The 14,364-nt window shown below is 37.1% G+C and overlaps 1 pseudogene across 1 annotated transcript; it reads left to right on the forward strand.

Moving 5' to 3' along the window:
• The first annotated feature begins 775 nt into the window (after window positions 1-775).
• Window positions 776-7,340, forward strand: LOC147487108 (uncharacterized; annotated as a pseudogene). Its single transcript, XR_015203018.1, has 9 exons — window positions 776-911; window positions 986-1,078; window positions 1,171-1,228; window positions 2,268-2,417; window positions 2,644-2,854; window positions 3,850-3,894; window positions 4,366-4,487; window positions 4,611-4,683; window positions 5,116-7,340. The product of XR_015203018.1 is annotated as an uncharacterized LOC147487108 (transcript).
• Window positions 7,341-14,364: the final 7,024 nt, after the last annotated feature.

Raw genomic sequence — 14,364 nt, forward strand, 5'->3', positions numbered from 1 at the left:
ATACAACACTGGTGACCAGAAAGCACTCGTTTCCTTTTGAAATGAACGAATTCACCGATTGAGAAATAGAAGAAGTTGAAGAAGTTAGCTGCACAAACAAAATTTAAAAAGATGAAGGAAAATAAAGTTGGTTCAACCTGTAACTACACAACTATTTCACCTGCCTCAAAAAGATGAAGTGGTAGAATGAAATACTGAAAGAGGCTGCCAAAAAATTTTAAATTTTCCAAATATAGTATCAAAAATGGTGAAAATGAACGGTTTACAATTAACCAAATTTTGTAAATTGTTAACTACATTTGGTAAGTTTAGAATTTTTTGATTTTTTTGATTATTTGTGACAATGTTTAGAATAGTTAGAAGATCATATCTACAAAAAATTAGCCCAATCCAAAACTTATAAATGTCCTAACAATTTTGAGTTTGTTTACATGTCAAGATAAAATATGTCCCTAGAACCGCTCCCATTAAAGCAAACGTTAGACAAGTGATGTTTTTCTGCTAATCAAGAACTGATCATAATTGTACAGTTAATAGCTCTTGTCTAATAATTTATTATCTAAAAACTTTATAAATTGGAAATTTCGTTCATTAAAATTCGGGCAAGAGATAATGATAGCAGGCAGCCCACGTTGTGATAGTTGCACACTTTCACAGAGAGGTTGTACGTATGCAACTCAAATGGGACAAACAAGAAGCTAAAACCCCTGGCTTAAACCCCCAAGCCTTTTTTAAAAATCCTAAAAAATACACAAACTGAAAAACAAGAAAGAGTGATCCTGTAAACTCGATTCTCTGCAACTAAGAAACTCTTCAAGAACAAATGACAGAAGCAACAAGTTCAAGTTCAAGTTCAAATGAAACCCAACCTCATCTTCTTGCTTCTCATCTCAACAAGAACAACTTCTACAGTAAGTATCTTTCTACACATTTTATGAATACCAAAAACATATTCTTGATTCTGAGCTTGGTTTTGAAAATGCAGTATGGAAGGAGTTTGTTTGGAGAAGGAATGATGCACCCTATTGACACTATAAAGACAAGAATTCAAAGCCAAGCTATTGTTAATGCATCACAGGTACAAGAATCTTTGACTTAGCCCATTGTTGTTGTTATTATTATTATTATTTGAATGAGTTAGTTATAGTTTTTGTTTTTGTTTTTTCGCAGGCTCAAAAAAGCATACCTCAGATGGTTAGGACAGGTTGGGCTGCTGATGGAATACGAGGTGAATGGTTTTATTTGGTACTTTATTAAAAATATATATATATGTTAGTTTTATATATGTAGAGTATAAGATTATTATGGGATTTGTGTGTGTGGAAGTTTTCGGATGTGGTGGAGATATGACATGTTTCTTTGGGGAGACTAGATATGTTGTTTTTCTAGATTATAATGCGAAGAGACTCTGTAGTTTGTAGGAAAACTAGAATATAATTAAATTCAAAATGATACTATTTTTCTTTGTGTTGATAGCAGTATTTTCAAACAAACTAAACACTTCTTATATATGAGATGAAAATCAATGTGTAGAGTACTGGAGAGGACCTTAACGACTACCTCTATTGTCTGATCTTCCTGTTACGATGTTTTGTGAAATTTCAAGGCAAGGTGCCTTTTTGGCAGAAGATTAAAATTCTTCTGCTTCTAAATATTCTAAATATTGTTAAGTGTTCCCCTCGTATGATGGGTTTGATTAACCCTTTTAGAAAAAGTACTTTTCATACCTCTTTCCCTTGTTGACTGTCTCTCTCTCATAAGAATTTAGAAGAAAAAAAATTGTTTTCCTTCTATTTAATGCCCCTCATTTACAAAAAACTTTTGCCTATTTTACTCCATGTCATTCTCTTAATGTTGAAAGAATCTGCTAAGTACCATGTGTATGTGTCTTTAAGTTATGCCCTTGCTAAGCCCTAAAGTCTATATGCCAAATATTTGTCAATTTGATCAACAGTAGATGCAAAATCTTTTTTTTTTTTTTTTTTTTCGATAAGGATGCAAAATCTTTTTCTTAGTATCCAAACTACAACTTTTTGGCTCTGGGAAAGGAAGATATAACTTTTTGTTGTTTGAAAAAATTGCGCTCAATGTTGAAAATGTCATATTTATAGACTTTGTACTACTTACATTTTCTGCAAATACAAAATATGCTCTACCGCGTCATGTTTAGTTACTTATCTTTATCCTTGTAAATTCTTTGAGTGATGTAAAAGTTGAGATGTTCATCTTTTACCACTTTGTGGTATTTATCTTGTTTTGTATTGTAGGTTTCTATAGAGGAGTAACTCCTGGCATAACCGGGTCACTTGCAACTGGAGCAACTTACTTTGGTGTCATTGAGTCCACTAAGAAGTGGATCGAGGAGTCGCATCCAGATCTCAGTGGTCATTGGGCACACTTCATTGCTGGATGAGTGGGTAAGCAGTTCATACAATAACCCACTGCTTAAGTTCTCACCAGCACTTAACTTCTCTAGCTCAATATAGGTGCCAATAAATTCTTTGTCTATACTGTTATTTTCGAATTTTGGAAAAGAGAGGCATGGTAGTTGTTATTTTTTCTCCTCATAAGTTCACCATTTTCTCCATGACCAATTAAAAGTAGACATTTTTCAAGTCTCATAATTATTCTTCTTTGTCCCAGGCGATACACTTGGATCTTTCATATATGTGCCGTGTGAAGTGATGAAGCAACGAATGCAGGTTCAAGGCACCAAAAGCTCTTGGAGTTCTTCTGCTGTGAAAGGAACTGTTTGTCAGAAATCTGGGAGTCAAATGTATGCTTACTATACAGGGATGTTTCAGGCTGGTGGTTCTATTTTTAGAGAACAGGGTCTCAGAGGATTATATGAAGGGTAAGTTTTAAGGCTTTGCCATCCATTTCTGGACGCTGGTTTGTGCATTTATTTATTTATTTTGGCGGGGCGGGGCGCTTGATCAGAAGGCAATAAGAAGAAGAAAAATAGACCATGAAATCTTACACTTTAAAAGGTAAAAAATTTAAGTTACATTGACACGGACAAGTGTGTCCGTATCCGACACGGATATGAAGAGTCGGACACGGTGAATTTTCAAAAATTGAGGTATATCACATACAATATGTGTCCGACATGGACACGTGGATACGTATCCGACACAGATTATTTTCAAAATATTGTCCATGTAACTTAGTAAAAAATTGATTAAGATATACCAAAGTAACCAAACTTTGAAAGTACATCAAATCATCCTATGTCTAAAAACAAAAGACGGTCCCATCCAACCTCAAAATGCTCAACTGGGCAACTCCACTAAAATAAGTTGTGATTACCTTTTGATTGTTGGTGAATGTTGTATTCCACTTGGAGGTCTTAGACTGATGTCCTGGGTCCTAAGACAGTCCCATCTAATCTCAAAATGCTCAACTGGGCAACTCCACTAAAATAAGTTGTGATTACCTTCTGATTGTTGGTGAATGTTCTATTCCACTTGGAGGTCTTAGACTGATGTCCTGGGTCCTGGACATTGGGTTATCATAAAATGGTCCGGACAATGTTCATACTATCCTCTTCTGCCTCTATTGTATGTAATAGTGATTGCTTCTTGACAATTTTATGTTTTCCATTTTCCAATTTTTTGGACCGCCGCATTCATTTTGGATTTAGTCTCAAAACCTTACTTTGCCAATTTTCTAAGCAGAAATTTCTAGCTGGCTAGCTTTAGTATCAAGTATGTTGATGTACATGAACTCTAGGAAAGCAACAATTTGTTTTAATAGAATGGTGGACTACATGCCTACATATAAGTATATAACCAATTAACCGCATATTATGGGTGGACACTAATACTGGAATTACGACTGCTTTCGCAGATACTGGTCTACACTTGCAAGGGAGGTTCCATTTGCTGGTCTAATGCTATGTATGTTTAATGGAAACCTTTTTATTTCTCTTGAAGGCAGATAGATGTTAAGTGGACTCCAGATAAACCTAGTAATTTTTCATTTTTTCAGATTTGAAATTCATCTAAGTAATGAAGACATGAAATAAGTGAGATCATACAGCCTCCATCCAGAAGTTTGTTTTCTCAACCTGGTGGATTGAAAGTAGGTGTCTGGCTATTGACATTGACGGTCATGCTTGGGTAAAGCAAAAAGAATTTACAATGATTTAATACATCCTACCATTTTTCTGTTGAATTTGTTGCCATATATACCAAGCATGGTCTGAAATGTCTTCACATAATGACTCCCATTTTAAATAAAGGGACAACTTCCTCCCATCTGTAACATCAAAATCATTACTCTTCCTTGGAGTTCCTCTTCTTTTAACAGAAATTTTGGGTTCTTACTCTGTGGTGAGAGCTGAAATTATTGCTTTGATCTCCAGGTTACCTTCTATGAAGCACTAAAAGACCTGACGGAGTACAGGAAAAGGAAATGGTTGCCTCTTAATGATTCCCATGTTAATAGTTCTCTTGAGGGATTGCTCTTAGGGGGATTAGCTGGCGGTAAGTTTTGCTCTTGGCACATGACAATGGATATTTACATTTTGAAGGCTTTAGTACGTGCCTCAGCATTTACTAGTACTTCTTGTATTGAACAATGCTTCATTGTGGTACTGATTCACAAAGGCTTTAGTGCATATCTCACTACCCCCTTGGATGTAATCAAAACAAGACTCCAAGTACAAGGACCAACTCTAAGGTACATATAACTCTACGAAATATATAGAATTATACTTAGATAGTATCATAATATAGTATCGAACCTATAAGCTCCGCTGTCTAGCTACCCTGGATAGTTTAACTACTTTTTTCGCCATGCTGCTCGATCTGCTCGTTTTCTGTTGAGACACATGTTCAATAGTGGTGAGTGTTGTTCCTTTTATGCTCAAAAGACAAAACATGCCTGTTTCTTTCTGAAGCTAGAAATTTATAAGGAGAAAAAATATGGAGGGAGGTAGGATGTAAAACAGTTATACAACTTTTATATTAGAAATGAATTTGCAGTACTATGCGAATAAGGTAATTTCTACCTTTTTCTGCTCTATGCCTTCAATTTTTGTTTTATTTATTTATATTTGTTTCTTATGAATCATCCAATGGAATGTCCTTTAATTCTGTTAACTCTTCTTAGGTACAGGAGTTATTTGAATGCGATTAGGAGGATCTGGATGGTGGAAAGTGCAAAGGGCTTGTTTAGAGGTAGTGTACCCAGGATCATATGGTATATTCCAGCCTCTGCTCTTACTTTCATGGCTGTGGAGTTCCATTTCAATGGTGATATCCATGAAGTTGCAAACTTGTCCGTAGAGAAAAAGGGTTCTACATTACGAAAGGTGGGATGGATGCTAGTAGAAGCACGCAGATGAAGAACATCATCCAGTTTCAAACAGGGGAGCTGCCAGTGAGGTACCTTGGGCTACCATTAATAACAACAAGACTGAAGGCAACAGACTGCTTGCCGCTGATAGAGAGAGTCAGGAAGAAGATACAAGCATGGAAAGGTAGAGCCTTATCTTACGCAGGGAGAGTGCAGCTGTTGAAGGCAGTCCTAAACAACATGAGCATCTATTGGACGGCATCATTCGTTCTTCCTCAACAGACAATAGATGATATCAACCAGCTGTGTCGAAACTTCTTGTGGTCTGGGCCAGAATGCGCAACTTCACATGCTCTGGTTAGCTGGGAGAGCCTGTGCTTCCCTTATGAAGAAGGTGGGCTTGGTATACGGAATCTAAGAACAGCCAACACTGCAGCAAACTTAAAGCACATTTGGAACTTAGTGAGTGGGAAGGAAACTCTGTGGGTGAAGTGGATTAATAAGAACTTGGTAAAGGAGAAGAATTTCTGGCAGATAAAGATACCAAACGATTGCACTTGGGTCTGGCGAAGCATACTGAAGAACAGGAAAGAAGCCAAACGTATAGTTCAGCATCAAATTGGGGATGGAAAATCTACAAAATTTTGGTTAGATCCGTGGCATCCTATGGGTATACTCAGGAACCACTTTCTTTGATATTACACTATGATTCAACTTGCAATCTTAACGCCCCAGTTTCAAACTTGATCGAAAATGGAAGATGGAGTACTCCTTGGCATATCCGCGTACACCTGCCGGACATTGCAATGAAAATGGAGGGAGAAATAAAGCTAGGGAGAGGAGCTGATCGTATTCTTTGGACTGCATCACAGAGAGGAGACTTCAATTTGAGAGATACATATGAAAGCATCAGAGAGAGTAAAGCAGCAATAACATGGAAAAATATCATCTGGTTTCCTAACAAAATACCTCGACATTCGTTCATTGCTTAGCTGACTTTCAGAGAAGGACTGAAGACGTTGGTTAGACTGAAGGAGTTGTAGCAAGTACAAGATGATACTTGCATATTTTGTGGGAATGGAAGGGAGACAGAGGAGCATATTTTCTTTGAGTGTACATATTCAAAATTCATTTGGATGTATATCATCAAGTTCGCAGGCTACAATAGACCGAGAGCTGCATCCTGGAAGCAAGAAATTGAATGGGTGATACAAGGTTCGTCTGGAAGAGGTTATAAACAGGACGCACTTAAGCTGCTCTTTAATGGGTTTATATACAAGGTTGGCAAGAAAGAAACAGAAGAATCTTTCAGAGTAAGCAAAATGTAGCAGAACAGGTGGGGAAAGCGATACTAAGAGATGTACAGACCAAGCTTCAGTCTCTTACAACAAAAATGGAGGAGAGTCCTGAGAGGAGCAGGCTGATGAGCATATGGAATATTAATGTGGGTGTGAAGGAAAAGCAGAGGAAGACATGTCATTGGGAGAAAGCAGGAGTAGGAGTGTTCAATCTTAATACTGACGGAACACTACAGGGCAATCAAGGTGGATGGGGGGCAGCAATAAGAAATGATCATGGGGAAGTAATTGGGGCAACACAAGGAACATCACCGTATAGCTCGATAGATTTGATTGAGTTACAAGGTTTGGAACAAGGATTGAGACTTGGTTTGAGCAAAGAGTGCAAGCAAATAAGAGCACAAACTGATTCGATGGTTGTGGTAGCTTACCCTTGGCGGGCAAATAACATGATGGATGAAATAAATGAAATGATAAGGCAGCTAGAAATGTTCTCTATCATGCATGTTTTCAGAGAAGCAAACAAGCTAGCTTACACTTTAGCGGCGACTATACCCACAGCTAGCTATGTAGAGTTTATTCTTAGTTCTTTTTCAGAAGATGTAAAGAAGATTATTTTTGATGATGCCAAGGGCAAAGAATATGTACAAATATAACCAAGCCATTATTTATATTCAATAAAATAGGGGTAAGGGACCTCTCAAAAACCCTGCTTGCCTTTCAAAAAAAAAAAAAAAACAAGTGGTTTAAAAGCCATTTTAATCTAATTAATTCTACATCTAACTGTACTCATTTCCCTTGCCTGGGAAAATTCTTATAGAACACGTCAATAGTTGGCAGTATGATGTCCGTGAAGTTGCAGTCTTTTAAACAGAGAGAAAACAAGTTCCACTTTAAAAGAGTTGGTTTCATTCTACTAATGTCCATCAGTTTTATTATAGTGATGGGCTTTTGGGCTTTTGTATCATATCAGACATTTTTAACTGTATACTTAAATCAAGTATAGTATTAACAAAGAACATTAAGAAATCGAGAATTGTTCGAATGGCCTGTAAGCCCTGTATGCATACAAAAAGTTACAGATTCTAGTTTTTTGCATGTTAAAATCGTGAGTAAGCACTAAGAGCATTTGCAATGCAGGTGATAGTTTTCCCCCCCTTATTCACCGCCACCTCATCACTTATTCACCCCCTTTTCACCAACTCGGTGAAAAACAAGGTGAAACTGTGCAATGCAAAGGTGATAAAAAATATCTCGGACGGGATGTTAGATTCCGTCTAGAGGTTTTTGATACGAGACGGAATGTAACATCCCGTCTGGTATTTTATAACGAGACGGGATGTAACATCCCGTCTGATAACTCAATATGAATAGACGCGAATAAGCTCCATTTTCACTTCCTTTCCAGCCAAAATTGCGATTTTCTAGCCTCCATTAACAACCTTTTGACACAAACTTCCATTCATAATGACTTCTCCACCCCCCCCCCAATGTATCCCCACCAACCTCACCACTGCACATGAAGAGCATTCCCGATGGTTTGGAAATGTTAAAATTTTCAAAAAAAAAGGGGCAAAAAGGATCGTCGTCGAGAACGCGTAATGTGGGAGAGGAGGATGAAATTGAACTTGGGTTCAATTTTCCACCGCGTTGTGAAATCGAGGAACACCCACCATTAGCGTCAACATCGGTCCGACACGTAGCAAATCGAGTGGCGGAGTCTCAAGTAAGTTTTTGATTTTTTTTTATGTTAATTATTATTATTTATGTTAGTTTATATCAAGTTTGTTGTTGTGTAATTAGTTTGAATTTGTCGCATTGTTTTAAAAAAAAAATTAGTTGTAATTATATTGTATTGCGTGTTGGTTGAATGTAGGAAGTACACCTATGGAAAGTGCGTTGTGTACTTTCAAATGTTGTGTCGTGGTGGTGTTGTATGAAATAAAAAACGGATCCTAATTTTGTCACGGTTACCGACATTATATCCGCCACACCATTTGGAAACTTTTTGAATTCTAATTTGGGACAAAATGATCAGGCGTTATTATTTGGGATAGTTGAGCGGCGGTGGCAAACTACCCACACATTCCATTTCCCATAGGGTGAGCTTGGGATTACCCCTCTTGATTTCACAATGCTCACGGGTATCCCAATTGGTTATGGAGATGTCGTTCCTTTTGATGAAACTTTAGAGGTTTTTACTACGGCGATGAGTTTCTTTGAAGGTTTTGATTTGGTTGAAGATGATGAGCAAGACGGGTTTTTGAGATTATTGGCTGAGCAGTTTAAGGGAGGAGCTATAAATATGAGTTGGTTTACTTCGAGATATTTGAATAGACTCAAGGAGAAGCCGAAAGACTATCATATTGGTGAGGAGTCGATCCACGAGTATGTACGTGCCTTCCTCTTCTATTTTGTTGGTGCGGTATTATTTGGATATGCTGATAGTTATTTACGTATCGGGTGGATGGCCGCTGTCTCAGACGTAGAGAGGATGTGGGATTATGATTGGGGTTAATCCATCTTGGCATACCTTTACCGCTGGCTAAACCTCGCAGTTGAGACGAAAGCCGCTAAAGGCAATTTGTGCGGCTTTGTTTCGATTATACAGGTAAGTCTTATTTATTAAGTTATTGTTTCATTTCATTTATTTATCTAATTATTAATGTTGATGTTTATATATATATATATATATATATATATATATATATATATATATATATATATATATATATATATATATATATTGTATTTTATCTATTGATGGCAGTATTGGTGGTACGAACATTTTCGTGTGATGCATCATGTGTTGAAGAGATTGGAAGAGGATGAGACTCATGACCTGATTCCACGTATTCAAGCATGGGGGCTTCATCGTAGGCAGAGGGGGTATGGGGACCTATCGCATAATATTCATAACACTCGTCAGCAGATTGAGCTTTTAGGAGTTACCCGAATTGAGTGGCAACCCTGGGCCGAGTCCTTCATCTTTCAGACCCCTTATGCGGATATTCCAGATGTTCCAGAGAACACTAAGTACCGTAGACTATCATATATGTGTCATAGAGCAAGGTTTCTTTCTCAGCGGCGAATGATACTTATAGGGTTAGTCACTGCATGGTACCTTGGGGACAGATGTTGGCGGCAAGTATCTGGAGAGATTGTTATACCTTACCCACCACCCATAGATATGACAGCCTCTGATATTCTTCCTGCTGTTCTTTCACACTATAGAGCAAACCCAAATGAGTGGCCAGACGCATCAGCTTTCATTTTTACGGGCAACTATGACTTATATTGGAAAAGGGTTGGTCGAGGTCTCTTGCTAGGTGCGTTATACCGGGGCACCAATTTTGAAGGGGTTAATTCTGGAGTATTGAGGCCCAACATTCATTTCCCAGGAGGAGTGGAGTTGCCACGATCCATGCCCGTGGTGTTTCATGATATTCAGATGCCGCAAAGAACTCCACAGATATTTGATGATGATGACCTTTGGCACTGGAGCATGATTACTTCTCAGGGGCAAGATATGAGAATACCTATTCCACCAATAGATGCCGCAGTGGTAGCAGATTTGTCAGTACAGTTTGAGTAGTTAGCCGAGGTTAGTATGATTTGAATTCATTCATGATTTGTTATTATTAGTATTCACTATAACCCCTAACATGCATTTGTTTTGTAAAACAGGATGAAGTAAAGTCAGAGCTCCTTAACTATAGCTCTCTCAGTTATGTCATGCATGAATCCTTCATGGAGTCCTCTCGTCGCAGTTTTGAGTACTTACAAGAAGAGCGAAATCGAACTTTGCAGCTTCAGAGACGTGTGCAAGAGTTAGAGAATGCTGGAAGTGGAGTACCTCAAGCTCAACCTCAACCAGAGAGGTGACAACGACGTAGGGGGGAGAGCTCTTCGACCGAGCCTTCTCGTAGGGGGAGGAGGTCTCAGTAGATATTTTTTTGTAGTTTGTAATAACTGTGCGCCATTACTTGTCTTATGGCGTTTGGGATTGTTGTTTGTAATGAATTTTTTATTAGCAAGTTTTTTTTTGATGAGTTTTGGATATGAATATGTCATTAAACAAAGGAGGTTATGTCCAATTTTTTTTAGAAATTATAAGTTAGTTTTTTTACCGAGTTTCTGTGTTAGACTTGGGTGTTGTTCATGATTGTTGTTTGTCTTATTTATTATTTTCAAAGTATATTAGTAGGTTTTGGATATGAATATGTCAATAAAACAAATGAGATTATGGCAAAAAAAAAATTAAAAATTTATAAGTTCGTATGTTTCCAAAAATTTCACATTCGTTTCACTCATTTCCTGTCTTTGTTGAAATAGAAAATTTTGATGGAATATCACTCATTTTTGCAGGTGGTTTGGTTATGACAGGTTCTGACAGGAATAGTGTATGGGGATACCGAGACAGAATGTAACATCCCGTCTGGTTTTTAAGTCCTTCTCACTGCATCTTTTACTATTCCAAACATTGGAATTATAGATGGGGATGGTGGCCCATTGGAATTATTGAGGGTACATTTGGATAGACATTTGGATACAATGTGTTGTCACTTGGAGAGTGAACAAAAATCTGATAAAATGTGTTGTCAATTGGTAAGTGGACCAAAATCGAAGTATCACATGTGACCTTACCTTTCATATTTCGTTTTACTCTTCTTTCTTTTAGATCAAACAAACAAACAACCATCTTCTTCCCCACAACCAAGCTAAAAATAGGAAAAATGTCTAGAGAAGAAAGAATTGCATATAACCAAAGGTTATGGGGAGGATCTAGTAGTAATAGTTCGTCTTCTGGTTTCACCGGGTCGCCTTTACGGTACTTCTACTGGCGAAGATGACTACATGGAAAGAGTAAGAGATGAGCATAATGATATGATGAGGAAGGAGGGAGGAGGAGGTTGCGCTTATTATCCATCTTTGGGGCATTAATGACTCAAGCAGCCATTGAAATTGAAGATGTGGATCTGAGACAAACGGTGGGATCTGTGAAGGGCGAGAGTACACGCTAGAGATGGTGGTGATTTCGATGAAACAAAAGATAATGAGGGATTACTTCACAACACCTTATAGGTAGCCTCCTCATAAGTTTAGGCGAAGGTACAGGGATGACAAGAGAGCTTTTATGTATATGTTGCATAATGTTGCATCATTCGACGATTACTTTAAAGACAAGGTGGATGGATTAGGTGGCAAGCAATTTTTGTTCGGTTCTGGAGGGACTAAGATTCCAGTTACAATTAGCAACCGGTTGTTCTTCCGATTCAACGGATGAGTATTTACAAATTGGAGATTCCACAAAGAAATGTATCTATGAAGCGTTGGTGCAAGGCAATTATCACGGCGTTTGAGGAAGAGTACTTGAGACGACCAACTTAAAGCGGAATTAATCGCTAGGATATTAGCTGAAAATGCGGCAAGGGTTTTCCCTCCTTGAATGCTTGGATCAATCGATTACATATATTTTACACTAGGTGTGGAAGAATTGTCCAAAAAAGCGTGGATGGGAGTTTGGAACACATGTAATTATACAAGAAGGAACCAACTTTGATACTTTAAAAGCCATTAGTTTGAAGACAAACATTGTTGGATCCGGCATTGCTTAATGTTTCTAAATTTATTTACGGGTTAACATATAGTATCGATAATGACATTAACATGCTTCATCGTTCTCATCTTTTTGAATCATTAGAGCAAGGTGAGGCTCTTTCTGTTGCATTTAATGTGAATGGTAATGACTATGATATGGGATATTATCTTGCTGATGGTATTTACCCAAAATGGGGCACATTTGTTCAAGCCATTTGTTATCCAAGAAATAAGCATAAAAAGATCTTTACTCATCGTCAAGAAGCTGCAAGAAAGGATGTTGAAAGGATGTTTGGAGTTTTGCAGGTACGATGGCATATTGTTAAGGCTTCTGCGCGTTGTCATAGTGTTGTTGTTCTTGGAGACATAATGAAGGCATGCATTATAATGCATAATATGATTGTTGAGAATGAACGTGAAAGTGGAGTTTGGAATTGGAAAGGTCAGAGGAAAGAAACAATACATGCGCTCTTTCAGGAAGATGATGGTTTTCATTTTGTCTATCAGATGATTGAAGCAAGAAATAAGATCAGAAATGAAGTTACACATACTAATCTTCAAAAGTACTTAGTTGAACATGTTTTTAATTGGACTGACATTGAAGAAACAGCAGATCCGGTACCAATTTATGATCCAAATTGGTCGGATCCAGATGAAGGAGAAGGAGGCAAAAATTAAAATGGAAATGAAAGTGTATTTCCTATGTATTTCCTAACGTGAACTATTAAGTTCCAACGTATTTCCTATGTATTTCCTAATGTATTTCCTATGTAATTCTTATAAGTTCTTATGTGTTTAATGAGTTGTGTTTAAATGAACTAAATGCACTATGTATTTTAATTTTATTGGTAATTGTATCTTTATGAAAAATAATTATATTGGACAGAACATACATAGTGCATTAATTAAAAAAACAGTTAGATAAAAATACATAGTTCATTAATTAAAAATACAATGAAATTAAAATACATAGTGCATTAATTAAAAAGACAGTGAAATTAAAATACATAGTGCATTAATTAAAATACATAGTGCTTTAATTAAAATAAAATACTAGATATTACATAAGCTTAGTTAGAGCTAGAACCACCTCTAGCCCTTGCCCATTCAGCACGTATTTCAGCTTGTTGTTGCTTGATTATAAAAGCGGTATCGGGATGGAGGACACTTGTATCGGTCACTAAAATCTTAACTTCATATTGCATCTTTTGAAGCCGATTTTTTTCCAATTGAACATGATTTTTTTCTGCTTGAATCCGATTTTTTTTCTTCTCTTGCCATCACAGTTCTTTGACCATATGCAAGTTCTCTTTCCCTAAGTTTTAAGCATTTTTGTGTTTCATTTGCATCCTGTGAAAATGTATCCTCTAAACGTGTAAAGTAACCCTCCAACATACCAACTGATCTTTCTTGGTTCCTTTTGGACTTGGCTTTCTTCGATCCAAGAGGACGCTCCATTTCTTTTGGACGCTCTATTTCTTGAGAACCCTCCAATTCAACTCCACCAACACTTAGTGAATTAGAAGTTGAATCTTTACCATCATTTTTGCAACCTTTTCTCTTTGTGGGGCGGCTTGACATTGCCTCAAAAACGTTACTCCACTTTGGATTATCCTTGAGTATAACGTAACAATGATCAAGTGAAAAAGCCGATTTTTCTTGTAGTTGGTACGTCATCCTTGCCTCGGACAACTAAAAAATAAAATTGTGGTAATTAGACTAAAATAATCACTAGGACTAAGATAATTAAACTAAAATAATAATTAGACTAAGATAATAATTAGACTAAGACTAAAATGGAAATAATAAATATACTAAGATAATTAGACTAAGACGGAAATAATTAGACTAAGACTAAGATAATCAATAAATTCCAAATTGACAACGTTGTAATTACCCGACTTTGTATTGTTGTACCACTTGCATGTCGAGCCTCCACCGCCTTCACAATTGCAACAAACTTGTTCATCATTTTTGAAATATATTTCCACCTACCGTTAATTGAATCAGAAGACCTATCCGACCCACGTGCTTGATTGAACTCGTTTGTTATACGATTCCAAAATCCTTTTGCATTTTGGAAAGCACCAACAATGAAGTCTTCACTAATTTTTATCCAAGCAAGACATAGAGTTTGATCATCGGACATGCTAAATTGAGTTCT

The sequence above is a fragment of the Coptis chinensis genome, chromosome 7 (assembly GCF_015680905.1).
Source record: "Coptis chinensis isolate HL-2020 chromosome 7, ASM1568090v1, whole genome shotgun sequence".
In the NCBI taxonomy this organism is placed as follows: domain Eukaryota; kingdom Viridiplantae; phylum Streptophyta; class Magnoliopsida; order Ranunculales; family Ranunculaceae; genus Coptis; species Coptis chinensis.